The sequence below is a fragment of the Danio rerio genome, chromosome 18 (assembly GCF_052040795.2).
Source record: "Danio rerio strain M-AB ecotype USA chromosome 18, GRCz13ab, whole genome shotgun sequence".
In the NCBI taxonomy this organism is placed as follows: Eukaryota; Metazoa; Chordata; class Actinopteri; order Cypriniformes; family Danionidae; genus Danio; species Danio rerio.
In genome coordinates this window covers 31,696,553-31,723,224 of record NC_141038.1, presented here as the reverse complement: position 1 = coordinate 31,723,224, position 26,672 = coordinate 31,696,553, and the positions used below count along the sequence as shown (strand labels likewise).

The window sequence follows — 26,672 nt, the reverse complement described above, 5'->3', positions numbered from 1 at the left end:
AGTGCACATAGATGGATAAAATATTGAGCCTTTTCAAGTCCTACATTTTATTTGTTTTCATTTTTAAATCAATAGCATACAGGGCGTCAGACGGAGGGCCTGTTAATATCATTATATGAATAACTAATTCTTTTGATGACATCATTTACACTGAAAAAAAAAAAAAAATTCCGTAAAAATGCGGTTTTCCGTATTTTGTGATTCATGTTTTTATTAATTCTCCCCCCACCCCGGTTTATTTATGCTTTTGAATTGCATTCTGGGACCTTGAACTTTCTCCCAACAACTTCTAACCTCGAAAAGTACGAAAAAGTGACTTTTATAGACATGGTTATTAGTTGAAAGTGATATATTGTCTGGGTTGTCGTTGTACACGCTACAAAAACAAGCACATGTTATTTTCCATACTTTTTTTTTCTCCCTATACGTTCTAATATTCCAAACTGCAACACCGTCTAGGTTACCTTAAACTGCAGAGTTGAATTTTAAACATCAAAAGTCGACAGAGCAGAGATCAGGGTCCCGTGATGCAATTCACAACCATAAATTAACGGGAAACACTTGTGAATCACAACATATTGTGAATTGACAGTTTGTTTGTTTTTTTCATACTTTGCACAGTTGCTCCGTTAAAAAGCCGAAAAACTCTGTTAAAAGGCCATCAAAAAATGTTGTGATGCCTTTTACCCAGTATCAAAATAGAACTTTGCTCATTTCACACACAAAAATCGCCGGCGGCCCGAGACTATTTTGCAAATTCGTTAAATGGTGATGGACTTTCATTGCTTATGATTAAACTCTGGCCCCTGACCCTTTTTACGAGCGGTCAGGTGTGCAAAATTAGCAATCTGTAACATGACAAACATGACCTTTGTTGTAGAGAAAAACAGCACTCACGTTCATGTTTAGTCACATCTCCGGATTGTTTGTGTTCACGGAGTTTCTCTGTCCAGCGTTCATTGGAGCTTTAAGTCCAGATATTTGGATAAAAGTTGGTATGTTGTGCATGCCACAAACATAAAAATAATAAATGAATAAATAAATAAATAAATAAATAAATATTTAAATATTTAAATAAATAAATGATTGAATTAATGAATAAATAAATAAATAAATAAATAATGCAGTTGCGAGGGCAAAACGGGGGGGGGGGGGGGGGGGCGGCAACTCTGAACTAATAAGGTGTCTCTAATGAAGGGGCCGGTAAGCATCTGTACAGAAGTCGTGTGCTGCACAAGTCTGCTTTAAAGTTTTCCAAGCATCGGCCGCTTTTACTTCCGGTAAAATGTTGTCATCGTAAGTTTAAATACTGGCTGACAGATACACACTTGAGAGGACAAGGAGGGTTGTTCCTCCCGGTGTTGTGTCTGTGTGAGCTATTCTGCTCTCGCCGCTGCCTTTTAAATAGCCAGATTTTGACTGCGACCTTCGCTTACGGCCATACCACCCTGAGCACGCCCGATCTCGTCCGATCTCGGAAGCTAAGCAGGGTCGGGCCTGGTTAGTACTTGGATGGGAGACCGCCTGGGAATACCAGGTGCTGTAAGCTTTTGGTTCTCCTTCATTTGTCAGCTAATACACTTCTTCAGCTCCCAGCTTTGCTGCTATCTATAAACTTTCAATTCCATTGCTTCCTATTCGCTTTTCTCTGGGACTTCTGTCCTATTCAGAGCAGCAAGGGAAAGCCCAGCTGTGTCATTTTTTCTTTCCTCCTCCAGGGGGCGATGGAGAGGCTTCTCCCTCTCTCTCTCTCCCCCTCCCTCTCAATAGCAGCACGCACTGGAACTGTCAAGTGCTACAAGCTCCCCAAGCTATAGCCCACGCGGGTTTACAAAGTTTTGGGGGACCCGAAGCCCTTACATACCATTTATTTACAAAAAGTACCCCCACATATTGCAAGCCAACAGTACAGTAGTTTAACCTCACTCACTGGCATGCTCAATGCCATTTTTCACGGTCTACTGATGTGCCTTCACCAAGTGCACATAGATGGATAAAATATTGAGCCTTTTCAAGTCCTACATTTTATTTGTTTTCATTTTTAAATCAATAGCATACAGGGCGTCAGACGGAGGGCCTGTTAATATCATTATATGAATAACTAATTCTTTTGATGACATCATTTACACTGAAAAAAAAAAAATTCCGTAAAAATGCGGTTTTCCGTATTTTGTGATTCATGTTTTTATTAATTCTCCCCCCACCCCGGTTTATTTATGCTTTTGAATTGCATTCTGGGACCTTGAACTTTCTCCCAACAACTTCTAACCTCGAAAAGTACGAAAAAGTGACTTTTATAGACATGGTTATTAGTTGAAAGTGATATATTGTCTGGGTTGTCGTTGTACACGCTACAAAAACAAGCACATGTTATTTTCCATACTTTTTTTTTCTCCCTATACGTTCTAATATTCCAAACTGCAACACCGTCTAGGTTACCTTAAACTGCAGAGTTGAATTTTAAACATCAAAAGTCGACAGAGCAGAGATCAGGGTCCCGTGATGCAATTCACAACCATAAATTAACGGGAAACACTTGTGAATCACAACATATTGTGAATTGACAGTTTGTTTGTTTTTTTCATACTTTGCACAGTTGCTCCGTTAAAAAGCCGAAAAACTCTGTTAAAAGGCCATCAAAAAATGTTGTGATGCCTTTTACCCAGTATCAAAATAGAACTTTGCTCATTTCACACACAAAAATCGCCGGCGGCCCGAGACTATTTTGCAAATTCGTTAAATGGTGATGGACTTTCATTGCTTATGATTAAACTCTGGCCCCTGACCCTTTTTACGAGCGGTCAGGTGTGCAAAATTAGCAATCTGTAACATGACAAACATGACCTTTGTTGTAGAGAAAAACAGCACTCACGTTCATGTTTAGTCACATCTCCGGATTGTTTGTGTTCACGGAGTTTCTCTGTCCAGCGTTCATTGGAGCTTTAAGTCCAGATATTTGGATAAAAGTTGGTATGTTGTGCATGCCACAAACATAAAAATAATAAATGAATAAATAAATAAATAAATAAATAAATATTTAAATATTTAAATAAATAAATGATTGAATTAATGAATAAATAAATAAATAAATAAATAAATAATGCAGTTGCGAGGGCAAAACGGGGGGGGGGGGGGGGCGGCAACTCTGAACTAATAAGGTGTCTCTAATGAAGGGGCCGGTAAGCATCTGTACAGAAGTCGTGTGCTGCACAAGTCTGCTTTAAAGTTTTCCAAGCATCGGCCGCTTTTACTTCCGGTAAAATGTTGTCATCGTAAGTTTAAATACTGGCTGACAGATACACACTTGAGAGGACAAGGAGGGTTGTTCCTCCCGGTGTTGTGTCTGTGTGAGCTATTCTGCTCTCGCCGCTGCCTTTTAAATAGCCAGATTTTGACTGCGACCTTCGCTTACGGCCATACCACCCTGAGCACGCCCGATCTCGTCCGATCTCGGAAGCTAAGCAGGGTCGGGCCTGGTTAGTACTTGGATGGGAGACCGCCTGGGAATACCAGGTGCTGTAAGCTTTTGGTTCTCCTTCATTTGTCAGCTAATACACTTCTTCAGCTCCCAGCTTTGCTGCTATCTATAAACTTTCAATTCCATTGCTTCCTATTCGCTTTTCTCTGGGACTTCTGTCCTATTCAGAGCAGCAAGGGAAAGCCCAGCTGTGTCATTTTTTCTTTCCTCCTCCAGGGGGCGATGGAGAGGCTTCTCCCTCTCTCTCTCTCCCCCTCCCTCTCAATAGCAGCACGCACTGAAACTGTCAAGTGCTACAAGCTCCCCAAGCTATAGCCCACGCGGGTTTACAAAGTTTTGGGGGACCCGAAGCCCTTACATACCATTTATTTACAAAAAGTACCCCCGCATATTGCAAGCCAACAGTACAGTAGTTTAACCTCACTCACTGGCATGCTCAATGCCATTTTTCACGGTCTACTGATGTGCCTTCACCAAGTGCACATAGATGGATAAAATATTGAGCCTTTTCAAGTCCTACATTTTATTTGTTTTCATTTTTAAATCAATAGCATACAGGGCGTCAGACGGAGGGCCTGTTAATATCATTATATGAATAACTAATTCTTTTGATGACATCATTTACACTGAAAAAAAAAAAAATTCCGTAAAAATGCGGTTTTCCGTATTTTGTGATTCATGTTTTTATTAATTCTCCCCCCACCCCGGTTTATTTATGCTTTTGAATTGCATTCTGGGACCTTGAACTTTCTCCCAACAACTTCTAACCTCGAAAAGTACGAAAAAGTGACTTTTATAGACATGGTTATTAGTTGAAAGTGATATATTGTCTGGGTTGTCGTTGTACACGCTACAAAAACAAGCACATGTTATTTTCCATACTTTTTTTTTCTCCCTATACGTTCTAATATTCCAAACTGCAACACCGTCTAGGTTACCTTAAACTGCAGAGTTGAATTTTAAACATCAAAAGTCGACAGAGCAGAGATCAGGGTCCCGTGATGCAATTCACAACCATAAATTAACGGGAAACACTTGTGAATCACAACATATTGTGAATTGACAGTTTGTTTGTTTTTTTCATACTTTGCACAGTTGCTCCGTTAAAAAGCCGAAAAACTCTGTTAAAAGGCCATCAAAAAATGTTGTGATGCCTTTTACCCAGTATCAAAATAGAACTTTGCTCATTTCACACACAAAAATCGCCGGCGGCCCGAGACTATTTTGCAAATTCGTTAAATGGTGATGGACTTTCATTGCTTATGATTAAACTCTGGCCCCTGACCCTTTTTACGAGCGGTCAGGTGTGCAAAATTAGCAATCTGTAACATGACAAACATGACCTTTGTTGTAGAGAAAAACAGCACTCACGTTCATGTTTAGTCACATCTCCGGATTGTTTGTGTTCACGGAGTTTCTCTGTCCAGCGTTCATTGGAGCTTTAAGTCCAGATATTTGGATAAAAGTTGGTATGTTGTGCATGCCACAAACATAAAAATAATAAATGAATAAATAAATAAATAAATATTTAAATATTTAAATAAATAAATGATTGAATTAATGAATAAATAAATAAATAAATAAATAAATAATGCAGTTGCGAGGGCAAAACGGGGGGGGGGGGGGGGGGCGGCAACTCTGAACTAATAAGGTGTCTCTAATGAAGGGGCCGGTAAGCATCTGTACAGAAGTCGTGTGCTGCACAAGTCTGCTTTAAAGTTTTCCAAGCATCGGCCGCTTTTACTTCCGGTAAAATGTTGTCATCGTAAGTTTAAATACTGGCTGACAGATACACACTTGAGAGGACAAGGAGGGTTGTTCCTCCCGGTGTTGTGTCTGTGTGAGCTATTCTGCTCTCGCCGCTGCCTTTTAAATAGCCAGATTTTGACTGCGACCTTCGCTTACGGCCATACCACCCTGAGCACGCCCGATCTCGTCCGATCTCGGAAGCTAAGCAGGGTCGGGCCTGGTTAGTACTTGGATGGGAGACCGCCTGGGAATACCAGGTGCTGTAAGCTTTTGGTTCTCCTTCATTTGTCAGCTAATACACTTCTTCAGCTCCCAGCTTTGCTGCTATCTATAAACTTTCAATTCCATTGCTTCCTATTCGCTTTTCTCTGGGACTTCTGTCCTATTCAGAGCAGCAAGGGAAAGCCCAGCTGTGTCATTTTTTCTTTCCTCCTCCAGGGGGCGATGGAGAGGCTTCTCCCTCTCTCTCTCTCCCCCTCCCTCTCAATAGCAGCACGCACTGAAACTGTCAAGTGCTACAAGCTCCCCAAGCTATAGCCCACGCGGGTTTACAAAGTTTTGGGGGACCCGAAGCCCTTACATACCATTTATTTACAAAAAGTACCCCCGCATATTGCAAGCCAACAGTACAGTAGTTTAACCTCACTCACTGGCATGCTCAATGCCATTTTTCACGGTCTACTGATGTGCCTTCACCAAGTGCACATAGATGGATAAAATATTGAGCCTTTTCAAGTCCTACATTTTATTTGTTTTCATTTTTAAATCAATAGCATACAGGGCGTCAGACGGAGGGCCTGTTAATATCATTATATGAATAACTAATTCTTTTGATGACATCATTTACACTGAAAAAAAAAAAAATTCCGTAAAAATGCGGTTTTCCGTATTTTGTGATTCATGTTTTTATTAATTCTCCCCCCACCCCGGTTTATTTATGCTTTTGAATTGCATTCTGGGACCTTGAACTTTCTCCCAACAACTTCTAACCTCGAAAAGTACGAAAAAGTGACTTTTATAGACATGGTTATTAGTTGAAAGTGATATATTGTCTGGGTTGTCGTTGTACACGCTACAAAAACAAGCACATGTTATTTTCCATACTTTTTTTTTCTCCCTATACGTTCTAATATTCCAAACTGCAACACCGTCTAGGTTACCTTAAACTGCAGAGTTGAATTTTAAACATCAAAAGTCGACAGAGCAGAGATCAGGGTCCCGTGATGCAATTCACAACCATAAATTAACGGGAAACACTTGTGAATCACAACATATTGTGAATTGACAGTTTGTTTGTTTTTTTCATACTTTGCACAGTTGCTCCGTTAAAAAGCCGAAAAACTCTGTTAAAAGGCCATCAAAAAATGTTGTGATGCCTTTTACCCAGTATCAAAATAGAACTTTGCTCATTTCACACACAAAAATCGCCGGCGGCCCGAGACTATTTTGCAAATTCGTTAAATGGTGATGGACTTTCATTGCTTATGATTAAACTCTGGCCCCTGACCCTTTTTACGAGCGGTCAGGTGTGCAAAATTAGCAATCTGTAACATGACAAACATGACCTTTGTTGTAGAGAAAAACAGCACTCACGTTCATGTTTAGTCACATCTCCGGATTGTTTGTGTTCACGGAGTTTCTCTGTCCAGCGTTCATTGGAGCTTTAAGTCCAGATATTTGGATAAAAGTTGGTATGTTGTGCATGCCACAAACATAAAAATAATAAATGAATAAATAAATAAATAAATAAATAAATAAATATTTAAATATTTAAATAAATAAATGATTGAATTAATGAATAAATAAATAAATAAATAAATAAATAATGCAGTTGCGAGGGCAAAACGGGGGGGGGGGGGGGGGGGGGGGCGGCAACTCTGAACTAATAAGGTGTCTCTAATGAAGGGGCCGGTAAGCATCTGTACAGAAGTCGTGTGCTGCACAAGTCTGCTTTAAAGTTTTCCAAGCATCGGCCGCTTTTACTTCCGGTAAAATGTTGTCATCGTAAGTTTAAATACTGGCTGACAGATACACACTTGAGAGGACAAGGAGGGTTGTTCCTCCCGGTGTTGTGTCTGTGTGAGCTATTCTGCTCTCGCCGCTGCCTTTTAAATAGCCAGATTTTGACTGCGACCTTCGCTTACGGCCATACCACCCTGAGCACGCCCGATCTCGTCCGATCTCGGAAGCTAAGCAGGGTCGGGCCTGGTTAGTACTTGGATGGGAGACCGCCTGGGAATACCAGGTGCTGTAAGCTTTTGGTTCTCCTTCATTTGTCAGCTAATACACTTCTTCAGCTCCCAGCTTTGCTGCTATCTATAAACTTTCAATTCCATTGCTTCCTATTCGCTTTTCTCTGGGACTTCTGTCCTATTCAGAGCAGCAAGGGAAAGCCCAGCTGTGTCATTTTTTCTTTCCTCCTCCAGGGGGCGATGGAGAGGCTTCTCCCTCTCTCTCTCTCCCCCTCCCTCTCAATAGCAGCACGCACTGAAACTGTCAAGTGCTACAAGCTCCCCAAGCTATAGCCCACGCGGGTTTACAAAGTTTTGGGGGACCCGAAGCCCTTACATACCATTTATTTACAAAAAGTACCCCCACATATTGCAAGCCAACAGTACAGTAGTTTAACCTCACTCACTGGCATGCTCAATGCCATTTTTCACGGTCTACTGATGTGCCTTCACCAAGTGCACATAGATGGATAAAATATTGAGCCTTTTCAAGTCCTACATTTTATTTGTTTTCATTTTTAAATCAATAGCATACAGGGCGTCAGACGGAGGGCCTGTTAATATCATTATATGAATAACTAATTCTTTTGATGACATCATTTACACTGAAAAAAAAAAAAAATTCCGTAAAAATGCGGTTTTCCGTATTTTGTGATTCATGTTTTTATTAATTCTCCCCCCACCCCGGTTTATTTATGCTTTTGAATTGCATTCTGGGACCTTGAACTTTCTCCCAACAACTTCTAACCTCGAAAAGTACGAAAAAGTGACTTTTATAGACATGGTTATTAGTTGAAAGTGATATATTGTCTGGGTTGTCGTTGTACACGCTACAAAAACAAGCACATGTTATTTTCCATACTTTTTTTTTCTCCCTATACGTTCTAATATTCCAAACTGCAACACCGTCTAGGTTACCTTAAACTGCAGAGTTGAATTTTAAACATCAAAAGTCGACAGAGCAGAGATCAGGGTCCCGTGATGCAATTCACAACCATAAATTAACGGGAAACACTTGTGAATCACAACATATTGTGAATTGACAGTTTGTTTGTTTTTTTCATACTTTGCACAGTTGCTCCGTTAAAAAGCCGAAAAACTCTGTTAAAAGGCCATCAAAAAATGTTGTGATGCCTTTTACCCAGTATCAAAATAGAACTTTGCTCATTTCACACACAAAAATCGCCGGCGGCCCGAGACTATTTTGCAAATTCGTTAAATGGTGATGGACTTTCATTGCTTATGATTAAACTCTGGCCCCTGACCCTTTTTACGAGCGGTCAGGTGTGCAAAATTAGCAATCTGTAACATGACAAACATGACCTTTGTTGTAGAGAAAAACAGCACTCACGTTCATGTTTAGTCACATCTCCGGATTGTTTGTGTTCACGGAGTTTCTCTGTCCAGCGTTCATTGGAGCTTTAAGTCCAGATATTTGGATAAAAGTTGGTATGTTGTGCATGCCACAAACATAAAAATAATAAATGAATAAATAAATAAATAAATAAATAAATATTTAAATATTTAAATAAATAAATGATTGAATTAATGAATAAATAAATAAATAAATAAATAAATAATGCAGTTGCGAGGGCAAAACGGGGGGGGGGGCGGCAACTCTGAACTAATAAGGTGTCTCTAATGAAGGGGCCGGTAAGCATCTGTACAGAAGTCGTGTGCTGCACAAGTCTGCTTTAAAGTTTTCCAAGCATCGGCCGCTTTTACTTCCGGTAAAATGTTGTCATCGTAAGTTTAAATACTGGCTGACAGATACACACTTGAGAGGACAAGGAGGGTTGTTCCTCCCGGTGTTGTGTCTGTGTGAGCTATTCTGCTCTCGCCGCTGCCTTTTAAATAGCCAGATTTTGACTGCGACCTTCGCTTACGGCCATACCACCCTGAGCACGCCCGATCTCGTCCGATCTCGGAAGCTAAGCAGGGTCGGGCCTGGTTAGTACTTGGATGGGAGACCGCCTGGGAATACCAGGTGCTGTAAGCTTTTGGTTCTCTTTCATTTGTCAGCTAATACACTTCTTCAGCTCCCAGCTTTGCTGCTATCTATAAACTTTCAATTCCATTGCTTCCTATTCGCTTTTCTCTGGGACTTCTGTCCTATTCAGAGCAGCAAGGGAAAGCCCAGCTGTGTCATTTTTTCTTTCCTCCTCCAGGGGGCGATGGAGAGGCTTCTCCCTCTCTCTCTCTCCCCCTCCCTCTCAATAGCAGCACGCACTGAAACTGTCAAGTGCTACAAGCTCCCCAAGCTATAGCCCACGCGGGTTTACAAAGTTTTGGGGGACCCGAAGCCCTTACATACCATTTATTTACAAAAAGTACCCCCACATATTGCAAGCCAACAGTACAGTAGTTTAACCTCACTCACTGGCATGCTCAATGCCATTTTTCACGGTCTACTGATGTGCCTTCACCAAGTGCACATAGATGGATAAAATATTGAGCCTTTTCAAGTCCTACATTTTATTTGTTTTCATTTTTAAATCAATAGCATACAGGGCGTCAGACGGAGGGCCTGTTAATATCATTATATGAATAACTAATTCTTTTGATGACATCATTTACACTGAAAAAAAAAAAAATTCCGTAAAAATGCGGTTTTCCGTATTTTGTGATTCATGTTTTTATTAATTCTCCCCCCACCCCGGTTTATTTATGCTTTTGAATTGCATTCTGGGACCTTGAACTTTCTCCCAACAACTTCTAACCTCGAAAAGTACGAAAAAGTGACTTTTATAGACATGGTTATTAGTTGAAAGTGATATATTGTCTGGGTTGTCGTTGTACACGCTACAAAAACAAGCACATGTTATTTTCCATACTTTTTTTTTCTCCCTATACGTTCTAATATTCCAAACTGCAACACCGTCTAGGTTACCTTAAACTGCAGAGTTGAATTTTAAACATCAAAAGTCGACAGAGCAGAGATCAGGGTCCCGTGATGCAATTCACAACCATAAATTAACGGGAAACACTTGTGAATCACAACATATTGTGAATTGACAGTTTGTTTGTTTTTTTCATACTTTGCACAGTTGCTCCGTTAAAAAGCCGAAAAACTCTGTTAAAAGGCCATCAAAAAATGTTGTGATGCCTTTTACCCAGTATCAAAATAGAACTTTGCTCATTTCACACACAAAAATCGCCGGCGGCCCGAGACTATTTTGCAAATTCGTTAAATGGTGATGGACTTTCATTGCTTATGATTAAACTCTGGCCCCTGACCCTTTTTACGAGCGGTCAGGTGTGCAAAATTAGCAATCTGTAACATGACAAACATGACATTTGTTGTAGAGAAAAACAGCACTCACGTTCATGTTTAGTCACATCTCCGGATTGTTTGTGTTCACGGAGTTTCTCTGTCCAGCGTTCATTGGAGCTTTAAGTCCAGATATTTGGATAAAAGTTGGTATGTTGTGCATGCCACAAACATAAAAATAATAAATGAATAAATAAATAAATAAATAAATAAATATTTAAATATTTAAATAAATAAATGATTGAATTAATGAATAAATAAATAAATAAATAATGCAGTTGCGAGGGCAAAACGGGGGGGGGGGGGGGGGGGCGGCAACTCTGAACTAATAAGGTGTCTCTAATGAAGGGGCCGGTAAGCATCTGTACAGAAGTCGTGTGCTGCACAAGTCTGCTTTAAAGTTTTCCAAGCATCGGCCGCTTTTACTTCCGGTAAAATGTTGTCATCGTAAGTTTAAATACTGGCTGACAGATACACACTTGAGAGGACAAGGAGGGTTGTTCCTCCCGGTGTTGTGTCTGTGTGAGCTATTCTGCTCTCGCCGCTGCCTTTTAAATAGCCAGATTTTGACTGCGACCTTCGCTTACGGCCATACCACCCTGAGCACGCCCGATCTCGTCCGATCTCGGAAGCTAAGCAGGGTCGGGCCTGGTTAGTACTTGGATGGGAGACCGCCTGGGAATACCAGGTGCTGTAAGCTTTTGGTTCTCCTTCATTTGTCAGCTAATACACTTCTTCAGCTCCCAGCTTTGCTGCTATCTATAAACTTTCAATTCCATTGCTTCCTATTCGCTTTTCTCTGGGACTTCTGTCCTATTCAGAGCAGCAAGGGAAAGCCCAGCTGTGTCATTTTTTCTTTCCTCCTCCAGGGGGCGATGGAGAGGCTTCTCCCTCTCTCTCTCTCCCCCTCCCTCTCAATAGCAGCACGCACTGGAACTGTCAAGTGCTACAAGCTCCCCAAGCTATAGCCCACGCGGGTTTACAAAGTTTTGGGGGACCCGAAGCCCTTACATACCATTTATTTACAAAAAGTACCCCCACATATTGCAAGCCAACAGTACAGTAGTTTAACCTCACTCACTGGCATGCTCAATGCCATTTTTCACGGTCTACTGATGTTACTTCACCAAGTGCACATAGATGGATAAAATATTGAGCCTTTTCAAGTCCTACATTTTATTTGTTTTCATTTTTAAATCAATAGCATACAGGGCGTCAGACGGAGGGCCTGTTAATATCATTATATGAATAACTAATTCTTTTGATGACATCATTTACACTGAAAAAAAAAAAAATTCCGTAAAAATGCGGTTTTCCGTATTTTGTGATTCATGTTTTTATTAATTCTCCCCCCACCCCGGTTTATTTATGCTTTTGAATTGCATTCTGGGACCTTGAACTTTCTCCCAACAACTTCTAACCTCGAAAAGTACGAAAAAGTGACTTTTATAGACATGGTTATTAGTTGAAAGTGATATATTGTCTGGGTTGTCGTTGTACACGCTACAAAAACAAGCACATGTTATTTTCCATACTTTTTTTTTCTCCCTATACGTTCTAATATTCCAAACTGCAACACCGTCTAGGTTACCTTAAACTGCAGAGTTGAATTTTAAACATCAAAAGTCGACAGAGCAGAGATCAGGGTCCCGTGATGCAATTCACAACCATAAATTAACGGGAAACACTTGTGAATCACAACATATTGTGAATTGACAGTTTGTTTGTTTTTTTCATACTTTGCACAGTTGCTCCGTTAAAAAGCCGAAAAACTCTGTTAAAAGGCCATCAAAAAATGTTGTGATGCCTTTTACCCAGTATCAAAATAGAACTTTGCTCATTTCACACACAAAAATCGCCGGCGGCCCGAGACTATTTTGCAAATTCGTTAAATGGTGATGGACTTTCATTGCTTATGATTAAACTCTGGCCCCTGACCCTTTTTACGAGCGGTCAGGTGTGCAAAATTAGCAATCTGTAACATGACAAACATGACCTTTGTTGTAGAGAAAAACAGCACTCACGTTCATGTTTAGTCACATCTCCGGATTGTTTGTGTTCACGGAGTTTCTCTGTCCAGCGTTCATTGGAGCTTTAAGTCCAGATATTTGGATAAAAGTTGGTATGTTGTGCATGCCACAAACATAAAAATAATAAATGAATAAATAAATAAATAAATAAATAAATATTTAAATATTTAAATAAATAAATGATTGAATTAATGAATAAATAAATAAATAAATAAATAATGCAGTTGCGAGGGCAAAACGGGGGGGGGGGGGGGGGGGGGGGGCGGCAACTCTGAACTAATAAGGTGTCTCTAATGAAGGGGCCGGTAAGCATCTGTACAGAAGTCGTGTGCTGCACAAGTCTGCTTTAAAGTTTTCCAAGCATCGGCCGCTTTTACTTCCGGTAAAATGTTGTCATCGTAAGTTTAAATACTGGCTGACAGATACACACTTGAGAGGACAAGGAGGGTTGTTCCTCCCGGTGTTGTGTCTGTGTGAGCTATTCTGCTCTCGCCGCTGCCTTTTAAATAGCCAGATTTTGACTGCGACCTTCGCTTACGGCCATACCACCCTGAGCACGCCCGATCTCGTCCGATCTCGGAAGCTAAGCAGGGTCGGGCCTGGTTAGTACTTGGATGGGAGACCGCCTGGGAATACCAGGTGCTGTAAGCTTTTGGTTCTCCTTCATTTGTCAGCTAATACACTTCTTCAGCTCCCAGCTTTGCTGCTATCTATAAACTTTCAATTCCATTGCTTCCTATTCGCTTTTCTCTGGGACTTCTGTCCTATTCAGAGCAGCAAGGGAAAGCCCAGCTGTGTCATTTTTTCTTTCCTCCTCCAGGGGGCGATGGAGAGGCTTCTCCCTCTCTCTCTCTCCCCCTCCCTCTCAATAGCAGCACGCACTGAAACTGTCAAGTGCTACAAGCTCCCCAAGCTATAGCCCACGCGGGTTTACAAAGTTTTGGGGGACCCGAAGCCCTTACATACCATTTATTTACAAAAAGTACCCCCACATATTGCAAGCCAACAGTACAGTAGTTTAACCTCACTCACTGGCATGCTCAATGCCATTTTTCACGGTCTACTGATGTGCCTTCACCAAGTGCACATAGATGGATAAAATATTGAGCCTTTTCAAGTCCTACATTTTATTTGTTTTCATTTTTAAATCAATAGCATACAGGGCGTCAGACGGAGGGCCTGTTAATATCATTATATGAATAACTAATTCTTTTGATGACATCATTTACACTGAAAAAAAAAAAAAATTCCGTAAAAATGCGGTTTTCCGTATTTTGTGATTCATGTTTTTATTAATTCTCCCCCCACCCCGGTTTATTTATGCTTTTGAATTGCATTCTGGGACCTTGAACTTTCTCCCAACAACTTCTAACCTCGAAAAGTACGAAAAAGTGACTTTTATAGACATGGTTATTAGTTGAAAGTGATATATTGTCTGGGTTGTCGTTGTACACGCTACAAAAACAAGCACATGTTATTTTCCATACTTTTTTTTTCTCCCTATACGTTCTAATATTCCAAACTGCAACACCGTCTAGGTTACCTTAAACTGCAGAGTTGAATTTTAAACATCAAAAGTCGACAGAGCAGAGATCAGGGTCCCGTGATGCAATTCACAACCATAAATTAACGGGAAACACTTGTGAATCACAACATATTGTGAATTGACAGTTTGTTTGTTTTTTTCATACTTTGCACAGTTGCTCCGTTAAAAAGCCGAAAAACTCTGTTAAAAGGCCATCAAAAAATGTTGTGATGCCTTTTACCCAGTATCAAAATAGAACTTTGCTCATTTCACACACAAAAATCGCCGGCGGCCCGAGACTATTTTGCAAATTCGTTAAATGGTGATGGACTTTCATTGCTTATGATTAAACTCTGGCCCCTGACCCTTTTTACGAGCGGTCAGGTGTGCAAAATTAGCAATCTGTAACATGACAAACATGACCTTTGTTGTAGAGAAAAACAGCACTCACGTTCATGTTTAGTCACATCTCCGGATTGTTTGTGTTCACGGAGTTTCTCTGTCCAGCGTTCATTGGAGCTTTAAGTCCAGATATTTGGATAAAAGTTGGTATGTTGTGCATGCCACAAACATAAAAATAATAAATGAATAAATAAATAAATAAATAAATAAATATTTAAATATTTAAATAAATAAATGATTGAATTAATGAATAAATAAATAAATAAATAAATAATGCAGTTGCGAGGGCAAAACGGGGGGGGGGGGGGGGGGCGGCAACTCTGAACTAATAAGGTGTCTCTAATGAAGGGGCCGGTAAGCATCTGTACAGAAGTCGTGTGCTGCACAAGTCTGCTTTAAAGTTTTCCAAGCATCGGCCGCTTTTACTTCCGGTAAAATGTTGTCATCGTAAGTTTAAATACTGGCTGACAGATACACACTTGAGAGGACAAGGAGGGTTGTTCCTCCCGGTGTTGTGTCTGTGTGAGCTATTCTGCTCTCGCCGCTGCCTTTTAAATAGCCAGATTTTGACTGCGACCTTCGCTTACGGCCATACCACCCTGAGCACGCCCGATCTCGTCCGATCTCGGAAGCTAAGCAGGGTCGGGCCTGGTTAGTACTTGGATGGGAGACCGCCTGGGAATACCAGGTGCTGTAAGCTTTTGGTTCTCCTTCATTTGTCAGCTAATACACTTCTTCAGCTCCCAGCTTTGCTGCTATCTATAAACTTTCAATTCCATTGCTTCCTATTCGCTTTTCTCTGGGACTTCTGTCCTATTCAGAGCAGCAAGGGAAAGCCCAGCTGTGTCATTTTTTCTTTCCTCCTCCAGGGGGCGATGGAGAGGCTTCTCCCTCTCTCTCTCTCCCCCTCCCTCTCAATAGCAGCACGCACTGGAACTGTCAAGTGCTACAAGCTCCCCAAGCTATAGCCCACGCGGGTTTACAAAGTTTTGGGGGACCCGAAGCCCTTACATACCATTTATTTACAAAAAGTACCCCCACATATTGCAAGCCAACAGTACAGTAGTTTAACCTCACTCACTGGCATGCTCAATGCCATTTTTCACGGTCTACTGATGTGCCTTCACCAAGTGCACATAGATGGATAAAATATTGAGCCTTTTCAAGTCCTACATTTTATTTGTTTTCATTTTTAAATCAATAGCATACAGGGCGTCAGACGGAGGGCCTGTTAATATCATTATATGAATAACTAATTCTTTTGATGACATCATTTACACTGAAAAAAAAAAAATTCCGTAAAAATGCGGTTTTCCGTATTTTGTGATTCATGTTTTTATTAATTCTCCCCCCACCCCGGTTTATTTATGCTTTTGAATTGCATTCTGGGACCTTGAACTTTCTCCCAACAACTTCTAACCTCGAAAAGTACGAAAAAGTGACTTTTATAGACATGGTTATTAGTTGAAAGTGATATATTGTCTGGGTTGTCGTTGTACACGCTACAAAAACAAGCACATGTTATTTTCCATACTTTTTTTTTCTCCCTATACGTTCTAATATTCCAAACTGCAACACCGTCTAGGTTACCTTAAACTGCAGAGTTGAATTTTAAACATCAAAAGTCGACAGAGCAGAGATCAGGGTCCCGTGATGCAATTCACAACCATAAATTAACGGGAAACACTTGTGAATCACAACATATTGTGAATTGACAGTTTGTTTGTTTTTTTCATACTTTGCACAGTTGCTCCGTTAAAAAGCCGAAAAACTCTGTTAAAAGGCCATCAAAAAATGTTGTGATGCCTTTTACCCAGTATCAAAATAGAACTTTGCTCATTTCACACACAAAAATCGCCGGCGGCCCGAGACTATTTTGCAAATTCGTTAAATGGTGATGGACTTTCATTGCTTATGATTAAACTCTGGCCCCTGACCCTTTTTACGAGCGGTCAGGTGTGCAAAATTAGCAATCTGTAACATGACAAACATGACCTTTGTTGTAGAGAAAAACAGCACTCACGTTCATGTTTAGTCACATCTCCGGATTGTTTGTGTTCACGGAGTTTCTCTGTCCAGCGTTCATTGGAGCTTTAAGTCCAGATATTTGGATAAAAGTTGGTATGTTGTGCATGCCACAAACATAAAAATAATAAATGAATAAATAAATAAATAAATAAATAAATATTTAAATATTTAAATAAATAAATGATTGAATTAATGAATAAATAAATAAATAAATAAATAAATAATGCAGTTGCGAGGGCAAAACGGGGGGGGGGGGGGGGGGGCGGCAACTCTGAACTAATAAGGTGTCTCTAATGAAGGGGCCGGTAAGCATCTGTACAGAAGTCGTGTGCTGCACAAGTCTGCTTTAAAGTTTTCCAAGCATCGGCCGCTTTTACTTCCGGTAAAATGTTGTCATCGTAAGTTTAAATACTGGCTGACAGATACACACTTGAGAGGACAAGGAGGGTTGTTCCTCCCGGTGTTGTGTCTGTGTGAGCTATTCTGCTCTCGCCGCTGCCTTTTAAATAGCCAGATTTTGACTGCGACCTTCGCTTACGGCCATACCACCCTGAGCACGCCCGATCTCGTCCGATCTCGGAAGCTAAGCAGGGTCGGGCCTGGTTAGTACTTGGATGGGAGACCGCCTGGGAATACCAGGTGCTGTAAGCTTTTGGTTCTCCTTCATTTGTCAGCTAATACACTTCTTCAGCTCCCAGCTTTGCTGCTATCTATAAACTTTCAATTCCATTGCTTCCTATTCGCTTTTCTCTGGGACTTCTGTCCTATTCAGAGCAGCAAGGGAAAGCCCAGCTGTGTCATTTTTTCTTTCCTCCTCCAGGGGGCGATGGAGAGGCTTCTCCCTCTCTCTCTCTCCCCCTCCCTCTCAATAGCAGCACGCACTGAAACTGTCAAGTGCTACAAGCTCCCCAAGCTATAGCCCACGCGGGTTTACAAAGTTTTGGGGGACCCGAAGCCCTTACATACCATTTATTTACAAAAAGTACCCCCGCATATTGCAAGCCAACAGTACAGTAGTTTAACCTCACTCACTGGCATGCTCAATGCCATTTTTCACGGTCTACTGATGTGCCTTCACCAAGTGCACATAGATGGATAAAATATTGAGCCTTTTCAAGTCCTACATTTTATTTGTTTTCATTTTTAAATCAATAGCATACAGGGCGTCAGACGGAGGGCCTGTTAATATCATTATATGAATAACTAATTCTTTTGATGACATCATTTACACTGAAAAAAAAAAAAATTCCGTAAAAATGCGGTTTTCCGTATTTTGTGATTCATGTTTTTATTAATTCTCCCCCCACCCCGGTTTATTTATGCTTTTGAATTGCATTCTGGGACCTTGAACTTTCTCCCAACAACTTCTAACCTCGAAAAGTACGAAAAAGTGACTTTTATAGACATGGTTATTAGTTGAAAGTGATATATTGTCTGGGTTGTCGTTGTACACGCTACAAAAACAAGCACATGTTATTTTCCATACTTTTTTTTTCTCCCTATACGTTCTAATATTCCAAACTGCAACACCGTCTAGGTTACCTTAAACTGCAGAGTTGAATTTTAAACATCAAAAGTCGACAGAGCAGAGATCAGGGTCCCGTGATGCAATTCACAACCATAAATTAACGGGAAACACTTGTGAATCACAACATATTGTGAATTGACAGTTTGTTTGTTTTTTTCATACTTTGCACAGTTGCTCCGTTAAAAAGCCGAAAAACTCTGTTAAAAGGCCATCAAAAAATGTTGTGATGCCTTTTACCCAGTATCAAAATAGAACTTTGCTCATTTCACACACAAAAATCGCCGGCGGCCCGAGACTATTTTGCAAATTCGTTAAATGGTGATGGACTTTCATTGCTTATGATTAAACTCTGGCCCCTGACCCTTTTTACGAGCGGTCAGGTGTGCAAAATTAGCAATCTGTAACATGACAAACATGACCTTTGTTGTAGAGAAAAACAGCACTCACGTTCATGTTTAGTCACATCTCCGGATTGTTTGTGTTCACGGAGTTTCTCTGTCCAGCGTTCATTGGAGCTTTAAGTCCAGATATTTGGATAAAAGTTGGTATGTTGTGCATGCCACAAACATAAAAATAATAAATGAATAAATAAATAAATAAATAAATAAATAAATATTTAAATATTTAAATAAATAAATGATTGAATTAATGAATAAATAAATAAATAAATAAATAAATAATGCAGTTGCGAGGGCAAAACGGGGGGGGGGGGGGGGGGGGGGGGGCGGCAACTCTGAACTAATAAGGTGTCTCTAATGAAGGGGCCGGTAAGCATCTGTACAGAAGTCGTGTGCTGCACAAGTCTGCTTTAAAGTTTTCCAAGCATCGGCCGCTTTTACTTCCGGTAAAATGTTGTCATCGTAAGTTTAAATACTGGCTGACAGATACACACTTGAGAGGACAAGGAGGGTTGTTCCTCCCGGTGTTGTGTCTGTGTGAGCTATTCTGCTCTCGCCGCTGCCTTTTAAATAGCCAGATTTTGACTGCGACCTTCGCTTACGGCCATACCACCCTGAGCACGCCCGATCTCGTCCGATCTCGGAAGCTAAGCAGGGTCGGGCCTGGTTAGTACTTGGATGGGAGACCGCCTGGGAATACCAGGTGCTGTAAGCTTTTGGTTCTCCTTCATTTGTCAGCTAATACACTTCTTCAGCTCCCAGCTTTGCTGCTATCTATAAACTTTCAATTCCATTGCTTCCTATTCGCTTTTCTCTGGGACTTCTGTCCTATTCAGAGCAGCAAGGGAAAGCCCAGCTGTGTCATTTTTTCTTTCCTCCTCCAGGGGGCGATGGAGAGGCTTCTCCCTCTCTCTCTCTCCCCCTCCCTCTCAATAGCAGCACGCACTGAAACTGTCAAGTGCTACAAGCTCCCCAAGCTATAGCCCACGCGGGTTTACAAAGTTTTGGGGGACCCGAAGCCCTTACATACCATTTATTTACAAAAAGTACCCCCGCATATTGCAAGCCAACAGTACAGTAGTTTAACCTCACTCACTGGCATGCTCAATGCCATTTTTCACGGTCTACTGATGTGCCTTCACCAAGTGCACATAGATGGATAAAATATTGAGCCTTTTCAAGTCCTACATTTTATTTGTTTTCATTTTTAAATCAATAGCATACAGGGCGTCAGACGGAGGGCCTGTTAATATCATTATATGAATAACTAATTCTTTTGATGACATCATTTACACTGAAAAAAAAAAAAATTCCGTAAAAATGCGGTTTTCCGTATTTTGTGATTCATGTTTTTATTAATTCTCCCCCCACCCCGGTTTATTTATGCTTTTGAATTGCATTCTGGGACCTTGAACTTTCTCCCAACAACTTCTAACCTCGAAAAGTACGAAAAAGTGACTTTTATAGACATGGTTATTAGTTGAAAGTGATATATTGTCTGGGTTGTCGTTGTACACGCTACAAAAACAAGCACATGTTATTTTCCATACTTTTTTTTTCTCCCTATACGTTCTAATATTCCAAACTGCAACACCGTCTAGGTTACCTTAAACTGCAGAGTTGAATTTTAAACATCAAAAGTCGACAGAGCAGAGATCAGGGTCCCGTGATGCAATTCACAACCATAAATTAACGGGAAACACTTGTGAATCACAACATATTGTGAATTGACAGTTTGTTTGTTTTTTTCATACTTTGCACAGTTGCTCCGTTAAAAAGCCGAAAAACTCTGTTAAAAGGCCATCAAAAAATGTTGTGATGCCTTTTACCCAGTATCAAAATAGAACTTTGCTCATTTCACACACAAAAATCGCCGGCGGCCCGAGACTATTTTGCAAATTCGTTAAATGGTGATGGACTTTCATTGCTTATGATTAAACTCTGGCCCCTGACCCTTTTTACGAGCGGTCAGGTGTGCAAAATTAGCAATCTGTAACATGACAAACATGACCTTTGTTGTAGAGAAAAACAGCACTCACGTTCATGTTTAGTCACATCTCCGGATTGTTTGTGTTCACGGAGTTTCTCTGTCCAGCGTTCATTGGAGCTTTAAGTCCAGATATTTGGATAAAAGTTGGTATGTTGTGCATGCCACAAACATAAAAATAATAAATGAATAAATAAATAAATAAATAAATAAATAAATATTTAAATATTTAAATAAATAAATGATTGAATTAATGAATAAATAAATAAATAAATAAATAAATAATGCAGTTGCGAGGGCAAAACGGGGGGGGGGGGGGGGGGGGGGGGCGGCAACTCTGAACTAATAAGGTGTCTCTAATGAAGGGGCCGGTAAGCATCTGTACAGAAGTCGTGTGCTGCACAAGTCTGCTTTAAAGTTTTCCAAGCATCGGCCGCTTTTACTTCCGGTAAAATGTTGTCATCGTAAGTTTAAATACTGGCTGACAGATACACACTTGAGAGGACAAGGAGGGTTGTTCCTCCCGGTGTTGTGTCTGTGTGAGCTATTCTGCTCTCGCCGCTGCCTTTTAAATAGCCAGATTTTGACTGCGACCTTCGCTTACGGCCATACCACCCTGAGCACGCTAGAGGGAGCTAGAGTGCAACGAGGAAGTGTAAGGCTGCAGACAGGAGAGAGAGGCTCTCCATTTTTTTGTGTTATTTTGAGTTTATTTAGTGTCTTTTTTGTGATAGTGGACTTTTTTTGATTTTTTTGTTTTTTTTTAACCACCTGACAGCAGCACGTGTGCTGGCTGGAAGGTGGTTAGCACAGTTTTTTTTGAGAGAAAATGATGGACTCACAAAGCAACAGCACAGATTTGTTTGATGAAGCACATGGGGAAAACATCACAGGAAGGAGTGGAGAAAGACAAAAAGAAAACAGCACTGGATTACGAGGGGAAAGACAATTGGAAAACAACACTGGACAGGAAGGTGAAAGAAACATGGTAAACAAAGAACGACAAGAAAACCAACAACAGGAGATGCAACAACAAAGAAGTGGAAAAAAGTACATGAAGGAAGCAACAGTGATTCTAAATGTGGACAAAGTTAAAGAGGTGAGAGTTTTGGAAATAATTAATGCAGTAACTGAAAAGTGTGGACTTGGGAAAATTCTTGCGATAAGGCCGAGACAGGACAAAGATTATGAACTAACTTTAGAAAATGAAGAAACATGCGATAAACTGATGGATGGACTAATAATAAAAGGAGAAACCTGTGAAGTGAAAATGCTACAAAATAGAGACTACGTGATTTCCTTCATGCATTTGCCCGCTTACCTGGATGATCAATTAATATTAGATAAATTAGAAGGCTGGGGAGTATTTCCCATAACAAAAATTAAAAGAAGGGTATATCCGGGCACAGAAATAGAAGATGGAACTCGATATCTCAAAGTGAGATTCCCCAGAGAAGTGATATCTCTCCCTTACAGCACAAGACTGGAAACGGCAGAAGGTCAGCAATATTTTAGGGTGATGCACAGCCACCAGGTTAAGACTTGTAGGCTGTGCATGAGCCCTGACCATATGGTCAAAGATTGCCCAGACTTTAAATGCCATAAATGTGAGGAAAGGGGACATTTTGCCAGAGACTGCGATGCTATTAAGTGCCCGGACTGCCAGAACTATTTAAGTAAGTGTGAATGTTGGATGGAGGAAGAGGAGGAGGAGGATGAGATCCAGGTGAGTGGGCAAATGCATGAAGGAAACAGTGAAAAGGAAAGTAATGAAGAGGAACAAACAACGACACAAACAATACAAACTACAACAGAGAAAATAACATTGAAGGAGGAGAATGCAAAAAAAGAAAAGGAAAAAGAAACAGAAACAGACAGTCAACAAATAGAGCATGAAGAGGAGGTAGCATGGACACCAATGGACATAACTTCTAGCTTCAAAAACGTTTTGGATGTAATTGAAAAAGAGGATCTTAAAGAACAAAGCAAGGGAACGGAGAGAGAGACTGGAAAACATGAGGAGGAAGTAGAAAAAGACAAACTTGAGAAAAGACAAACAAGACGATCGGCTAAAGTTTTATCAAAATTAGAAACTGCAAGAAAAAAGGGTTTGAAAAAAGGACAACTGAAAAGCCACAACAGATATGATTCTTTGAGAGGTTTGGGAGAAGAAGAGGACTAAGATGACGGTTTTTATTTCCTTTTTCCTTCTTTTAATGGTTTTAAATTGCGTGTCTTTTAATGCAAGAGGTTTAATGGACTTAAGAAAATTTAAGAATGTAAAGGAAAAATGTAAAAGAGAAGAAATAATTATTTTACAAGAAACAAATTGGAAAAATGAGGTGATGGACATATACAAAAAAGAATGGGATGGGGACTTTTATTATAGTAATGGAGATACGAAAGCTGGGAGAGGAGTAGCAATTTTAATAAAGAAGAATGCACTGCAAATGAGTAAAGTAATATATAAAGACAAACAAGGAAAATGTATGATCTTAGAAATAAAATATGAAGGGAAAGATATTATTTTAGTTAATGTGCATGCACCAAATGAAGAGAGTGAAAAGAAAAGCTTTTTTAACATATTAAGAAGGTTTTTAAAAAACTATAAACAAATAATAGTATGTGGGGATTTTAACACTGTTTTTAGCAGACAGGACATAACAGAAGGTATGGTTTTTAAATCAGACACGGGAAGGAAAGAACTAAAATCACTAATAGAGGAAAAAGGAATGATAGACATTTGGAGAGAAAGAAATGGGAAGAAAAAGGAGTTTTCTAGAAGACAAATAGTAGGGAATTTTGTAAACCAATCGAGAATAGACTATGTGTTATGCACAAGAAATATAGAAATTTATATCGAAAAAATAAGGTACGATGAAACTGTTTTAAGTGACCATAAATTTGTATTTTTTAATTTTAATACAGAAGAAATACAAAGAGGCCCAGGGGTATGGACATTAAATAGTGAAATTTTAAAAAACGAAGACTATGTTAAAAAAGTAAAAGAAATAATAGAAAAAGAAAAAGGAAACAAGATCTATAATGAAGACAAAAGACTATGGTGGGAAAATGTCAAATTTCTGATAAAAAAATCTACATTAACATTCTGTAGAATAATACAAAAGAATAAAAGACACAAAGAAAAGACAATCAAAGAAAACTTAAAAATAGAACTAGAAAAAAATGAAAAAGACATTCAAAAAATAAAAGAAATGGAGGGAAAACTGAAAGAAATAGAAGAAAAGAAATATGAAGGAGCTAGACTAAGAAGCAAAGCAAAATATGTAGTAGAGGGAGAAAAATGCACAAAGTTCTTCTTTGATTTAGAAAGACAAAAAGGAAAAGCAGAAACAATAAAGATAATACAAGGGACAAAAGGAGAAAGCATAGAAGGAAATGAAGAAATTTTAAAAGAAATCAAAAAATACTATGAGGAGTTATTTAAAACACAGGGAGTTGATGAAGTACAAATGTCAAAATTATTAAAACAGATAAAAACAAAAATAGATGAAGAGGATAAAAAAGAATGCGACCAAGAAATAGGGGAAGAAGAAATAAGAAAAGCAATAGAAAGCTTGAACAAAAAGAAAAGTCCAGGAATAGATGGTTTAAATAGTGAATTTTATGTATGTTTTAAAGAAATTTTAATTCCAATTTTAACTGACGTTTTTAAAGAAATACTGCAAAAAGAAGAACTAAATGAAAGAATGGGAATGGGATTAATGAAATTAATACACAAAAAAGGAGAAAAGACATTGTTAAAAAATTACAGACCAATCACAATGTTAAACACAGATTTGAAGATTTTAACAAAAATTTTAGCAAATAGATTAAAAGAAGTGATGCCAAAAATAATTAAAACAACACAGGCCTATGCGATAAAAGGAAGAGACATAGCAGACATAACAATGAGCATAAAAGACATCATAGAATATATGAAGGAGAAAAAAGAGGAAGGATATATAATAAGTCTGGATTTTGAAAAAGCTTTTGATAGAGTTGAACACCAGTTTTTATTCAAAGTACTCAAAAAGTTTGGTTTTGGAGAAGTTTTTAGAAAATGGATAAAGATTTTGTATAAGGGTATTTTAACAAAAATTAAATGTAATGGCTTTTTAACAGAATGTTTTAAAATAACAAGATCAATAAGGCAAGGATGTCCTCTGTCAGCACTTTTATATTCACTTGTGGCAGAACCCCTGGGCTTAGCTATCAACGAAGAAGAAAAAATAAAAGGAATTGAGATTGAAGAAAATAAAGTAAATAAAAAAATGTTTCAATATGCAGATGACACTACATTAATAGTAAAAGGAAAAGAGAGTGTGAAAGAAGCCATGAAAATAGTACAACAATTTTGTAAAGGATCGGGGAGTAAAGTAAATGAAGACAAAACGGTTTATATGAAGTTTGGAAAGGAAACAGATTTAGCAGAATGCACCAATTTCAAAGAAGTAGAAGAAATCAAGATTTTAGGGGTTTTAATGGGGAAAGATGCCAGGACAGCGCGAGATAAGATGTGGGAAGGTTTTTTAACAGATATAGAAAGGAGGTTAAATTACTGGAAACTAAGAACACTAACATTAAAAGGAAAAGTTTTGATTTTAAATGTTTTAATGGAGTCTAAATTGTGGCATGTTTTATATGTTTTAGAAATGCCAATGTGGATAGAAAAGAGGTTGAAAAAATGTTTTACAGATTTTTTATGGGGAGGTAAGCCACCAAGGATTGCTTTTAATACAGTCGTAGGGGAAATAGACAAAGGTGGTCTGGGTTTAATAGATGTAGAACAAAGAAAAAATAGTTTAAGAGTGAAAAGAATAAAGAAGTATCTAGAAAAAGAAAACAAAGCAGAGTGGAAAAAAACAATGAAATACTTTTTAAACAAATGTGGTAATTTTAACATGGGAGATGGGATTTTATGGATGAAAACAAAAGCTTGGATGACAGAAAACTTACCTGAATTTTATAGAGAAATTTTAAGTGCTTGGGGGAATTTTTTAAAACAAGTGGAATATAGTCCACATGGAAGGGAAAACATTTTAAACCAACCTCTTTTCTTGAACAATAACATTTTAAGTCAAGGGAAGGTTTTATACTATAAGAAATGGATAGAAGTTGGGATTTTAAAAGTGCGGGACATTTTATATGAATTTAAAGAAGGCTTTTTAACTGAACAATATGTTATAGACACAATGGAGGAGGCGAAAGAGGAATACAACAGAAAGGAAATTGAGAAAAATCTTGACATAATTAAACAGGCAATTCCAAAAGAATGGATAAGAAGCATAGAAAATTTTGAAAAAGAAAAAGAAACAAAAGAAGTGTATGTGAAAACAGGTGAAAAAATATGCAATTTTAATGAATGTACTGTGAAAAATATTTATTGTTTTTTTAGAGAGAATGTGTTTAAAGAACCAACAGCAAACAAATACTGGATAGAGAAATACAAAAATGTAAAAGCAAATGAAATATGGGGAAACATGAAAGGAAGGTATGTGGAAACAAAAGTCGAATGTCTAGAATTTTTAATAAGGCACAAAGCAATCTTTTCTGATGTCATTTTAAACAAGATAGGAATGGAACAAAGTGGAATGTGTAAAGTATGTCAAAAAGAAGAAGAGGGTTTTTTACACATGTTTTTATATTGTCAAGAATTGGAAGGTTTTTTAAAAGATTGTAAAGTTTTAATTAAAGGACTACTTGGAGACTGGGATGAAAATGAAACAGAATGGAACAGAGTAGTGATGTTGGGATGGAATAAGAACAATGAAAATAAGAAAATAGTAAACCAATGTATAATGCTGATGAAAAATGCAATGTGGGAAAGGAGAATTGTGGCAAAAAAAGAGAAAATGGTGATGGATGTATGGGGAATTTTTAAGAGGAAAATGGAGAGATATGTGGAAAAACTGTATGTATATCATAAAAATGAGAACATTTTGAGTGAGCTGCACAAAATTCTGACGGACAAAGCATGTCAAGTTTTTAAAGAAATGAACTGGAAACTACCACATTTTAAATGTTTTTGAATATGAATGATCT

The 26,672-nt window shown here is 38.9% G+C and overlaps 10 non-coding genes across 10 annotated transcripts; all 10 read left to right on the top strand.

Annotated features, from left to right (window-relative positions):
- Nucleotides 1–1,430: 1,430 nt before the first annotated feature.
- Nucleotides 1,431–1,549, top strand: LOC141378901 (5S ribosomal RNA). Its single transcript, XR_015515584.1, has one exon. It is a non-coding gene; the product is annotated as a 5S ribosomal RNA (ribosomal RNA).
- A 1,857-nt stretch (nucleotides 1,550–3,406) lies between these two features.
- Nucleotides 3,407–3,525, top strand: LOC141378900 (5S ribosomal RNA). The gene has a single exon (XR_015515583.1). It is a non-coding gene; the product is annotated as a 5S ribosomal RNA (ribosomal RNA).
- Nucleotides 3,526–5,377: 1,852 nt separating this feature from the next.
- LOC141378899 (5S ribosomal RNA) lies at nucleotides 5,378–5,496 on the top strand. Its single transcript, XR_015515582.1, has one exon. It is a non-coding gene; the product is annotated as a 5S ribosomal RNA (ribosomal RNA).
- A 1,869-nt stretch (nucleotides 5,497–7,365) lies between these two features.
- LOC141378898 (5S ribosomal RNA) lies at nucleotides 7,366–7,484 on the top strand. Its single transcript, XR_015515581.1, has one exon. It is a non-coding gene; the product is annotated as a 5S ribosomal RNA (ribosomal RNA).
- Nucleotides 7,485–9,338: 1,854 nt separating this feature from the next.
- Nucleotides 9,339–9,457, top strand: LOC141378897 (5S ribosomal RNA). Its single transcript, XR_015515580.1, has one exon. It is a non-coding gene; the product is annotated as a 5S ribosomal RNA (ribosomal RNA).
- Nucleotides 9,458–11,310: 1,853 nt separating this feature from the next.
- Nucleotides 11,311–11,429, top strand: LOC141378896 (5S ribosomal RNA). The gene has a single exon (XR_015515579.1). It is a non-coding gene; the product is annotated as a 5S ribosomal RNA (ribosomal RNA).
- Nucleotides 11,430–13,291: 1,862 nt separating this feature from the next.
- On the top strand, nucleotides 13,292–13,410 carry LOC141378893 (5S ribosomal RNA). Its single transcript, XR_015515577.1, has one exon. It is a non-coding gene; the product is annotated as a 5S ribosomal RNA (ribosomal RNA).
- Nucleotides 13,411–15,267: 1,857 nt separating this feature from the next.
- Nucleotides 15,268–15,386, top strand: LOC141378892 (5S ribosomal RNA). The gene has a single exon (XR_015515576.1). It is a non-coding gene; the product is annotated as a 5S ribosomal RNA (ribosomal RNA).
- A 1,860-nt stretch (nucleotides 15,387–17,246) lies between these two features.
- On the top strand, nucleotides 17,247–17,365 carry LOC141378891 (5S ribosomal RNA). The gene has a single exon (XR_015515575.1). It is a non-coding gene; the product is annotated as a 5S ribosomal RNA (ribosomal RNA).
- Nucleotides 17,366–19,236: 1,871 nt separating this feature from the next.
- Nucleotides 19,237–19,355, top strand: LOC141378890 (5S ribosomal RNA). Its single transcript, XR_015515574.1, has one exon. It is a non-coding gene; the product is annotated as a 5S ribosomal RNA (ribosomal RNA).
- Nucleotides 19,356–26,672: the final 7,317 nt, after the last annotated feature.